Source organism: Arachis ipaensis, chromosome B1, assembly GCF_059453495.1.
Source record: "Arachis ipaensis isolate K30076 ecotype BB chromosome B1, ASM5945349v1, whole genome shotgun sequence".
Classification (NCBI taxonomy): domain Eukaryota; kingdom Viridiplantae; phylum Streptophyta; class Magnoliopsida; order Fabales; family Fabaceae; genus Arachis; species Arachis ipaensis.
Genome location: NC_142436.1, coordinates 65,133,961 through 65,136,739, shown reverse-complemented (window position 1 = coordinate 65,136,739; position 2,779 = coordinate 65,133,961). Strand labels below are relative to the sequence as shown.

At 38.3% G+C, this 2,779-nt stretch overlaps 1 non-coding gene across 1 annotated transcript; it reads right to left on the bottom strand.

Annotated features, from left to right (window-relative positions):
* Positions 1-1,037: 1,037 nt before the first annotated feature.
* Positions 1,038-1,141, bottom strand: LOC148576866 (small nucleolar RNA R71). Its single transcript, XR_015904444.1, has one exon. It is a non-coding gene; the product is annotated as a small nucleolar RNA R71 (small nucleolar RNA).
* Positions 1,142-2,779: the final 1,638 nt, after the last annotated feature.

Sequence of the window (2,779 nt, the reverse complement as noted above, 5' to 3'; positions counted from 1 at the left end):
TCAAAAATTTGATTTTAAAATATCTTTTCTAACTTCTTATCTTCTTATCTTTTCAAAATTGATTTTCAAATTTGTTTCAACTAACTAACTAACTTTTTGTTTGTTTCTTATTTTTTTCAAAACTACCTAACTAACTCTCTCTAATTTTCGAAAATATCTCCCTCTCTTTCAAAAATTCTTTTTAATTAACTAATTATTTTAATTTTTGATTTCAATTTTATTCCTAATTTTCAAAAATTACTAACCTTTTTCAAAAACTAATTTCGAAAATCACTAACCATTTTTCAAAAAATAATTTTCGAAAATCCTCTTCCTCTTTCATCTCCTTCTATTTATTTATTCATCTACTAACACTTCTCTTCATCTCACATCTCTGCTCTCCTCACCCTTGTGTTTCTTTCTTTACATTACATTCTTTTCTTCTTCTACTCACACAGGGGAACCTCTATACCTGGGTAAAAAGGATCCCTATTATTATTATTTTTCTGTTCCCTCTTTTTCATATGAGCAGGAGCAAGGACAAGAATATTCTTGTTGAAGCAGATCCAGAACCTGAAAGGACTCTGAAGAGGAAACTAAAAGAAGCTAAATTACAACAATCCAGCAAGCACCTTTCAGAAATTTTCGAACAAGAAGAGGAGATGGCAGCCGAAAATAATAATAATGCAAGGAGGATGCTTGGTGACTTTACTGCACCTAATTCCAATTTACATGGAAGAAGCATCTCCATCCCTACCATTGGAGCAAACAACTTTGAGCTGAAACCTCAATTAGTTTCTCTGATGCAGCAGAACTGCAAGTTTCATAGACTTCCATCTGAAGATCCTTTTCAGTTCTTAACTAAATTTTTGCAGATCTGTGATACTGTTAAGACTAATGGAGTAGATCCTGAAGTCTACAGGCTCATGCTTTTCCCTTTTGCTGTAAGAGACAGAGCTAGAGTATGGTTGGACTCTCAACCCAAAGATAGTCTGAACTCTTGGGATAAGCTGGTCACGGCTTTCTTAGCCAAGTTTTTTCCTCCTCAAAAGCTGAGTAAGTTTAGAGTGGATGTTCAAACCTTCAGACAGAAAGAAGGTGAATCCCTCTATGAAGCTTGGGAGAGATACAAGGAACTGACCAAAAAGTGTCCTTCTGACATGCTTTCAGAATGAACCATCCTGGATATATTCTATGATGGTCTGTCTGAATTAGCTAAGATGTCATTGGATACTTCTGCAGGTGGATCCATTCACCTAAAGAAAACGCCTGCAGAAGCTCAAGAACTCATTGACATGGTTGCTAATAACCAGTTCATGTACACTTCTGAGAGGAATCCTGTGAGTAATGGGACGCCTCAGAAGAAGGAAGTTCTTGAAATTAATACTCTGAATGCCATATTAGCTCAGAATAAAATATTGACTCAGCAAGTTAATATGATTTCTCAGAGTCTGAATGGAATGCAAGCTGCATCCAACAGTACTCAAGAGGCATCTTCTGAAGAAGAAGCTTATGATCCTGAGAACCCTGTAATAGCAGAGGTGAATTACATGGGTGAACCATATGGAAACACCTATAATCCCTCATGGATAAATCACCCAAATCTCTCATGGAAGGATCAACAAAAGCCTCAACAAGGCTTTAATAATGGTGGAAGAAATAGGTTTAACAATAGTAAACCTTTTCCATCATCCACTCAGCAACAGACAGAGAACTCTGAACAAAAAACCTCTAATTTAGCAAAATTAGTCTCTGATCTATCTAAGGCCACTGTAAGTTTCATGAATGAAATAAGGTCCTCCATTAGAAATTTGGAGGCACAAGTGGGCCAGCTGAGTAAAAGAGTCACTGAAATCCCTCCTAGTACTCTCCCAAGCAATATAGAAGAAAATCCAAAAGGAGAGTGCAAGGCCATTGACATAACCACCATGGCCGAACCTGTAAGGGAGGTTGAGGACATGAATCCCAGTGAGGAAGACCTCCTGAGATGTCCAGTGATCAATAAGGAGTTTTCTTTTGAGGAACCAAAGGAATCTGAGGCTCAACTAGAGACCATAGAGATTCCATTAAACCTCCTTATGCCATTCATGAGCTCTGATGAGTATTCCTCTTTTGAAGAGAATGAGGATGTTACTAAGGAGCAAGTTACCAAGTACCTTGGTGCAATCATAAAGCTAAATGCCAAATTATTTGGTATTGATACTTGGGAAGATGAACCTCCCTTGTTCACCAATGAACTAAGTGATCTGGATCAACTGACATTGCCTCAGAAGAAACAGGATCTTGGAAAGTTCCTAATACCTTGTACCATAGGCACCATGATCTTTGAGAAGGCTCTGTGTGACCTTGGTTCAGGGATAAACCTCATGCCCCTTTCTGTAATAGAGAAACTGGGAATCTTTGGGGTGTAAGCTGCTAAAATCTCATTAGAGATGGCAGACAATTCAAGAAAATAGGCTTATGGACAAGTAGAGGACGTGTTAGTAAAGGTTGAAGGCCTTTACATCCCTGTTGATTTCATAGTCCTAGATACTGGGAAGGATGAGGATGAATCCATCATCCTTGGAAGACCCTTCCTAGCCACAGCAAGAGCTGTAATTGATGTTGATAGAGGCGAACTAGTCCTTCAATTGAATGAGGACTCCCTTGTGTTTAAAACTCAAGGTCATCATTCTGTAAACATGGAAAAGAGGCACAGTAAGCTTCTCTCAAAACAGAGTCAACCAGAGCCCCCACAGTTAAACTCTAAGTTTGGTGTTGAACTCCCATATCCAAACTCTAAGTTTGGTATTGGGGAGTC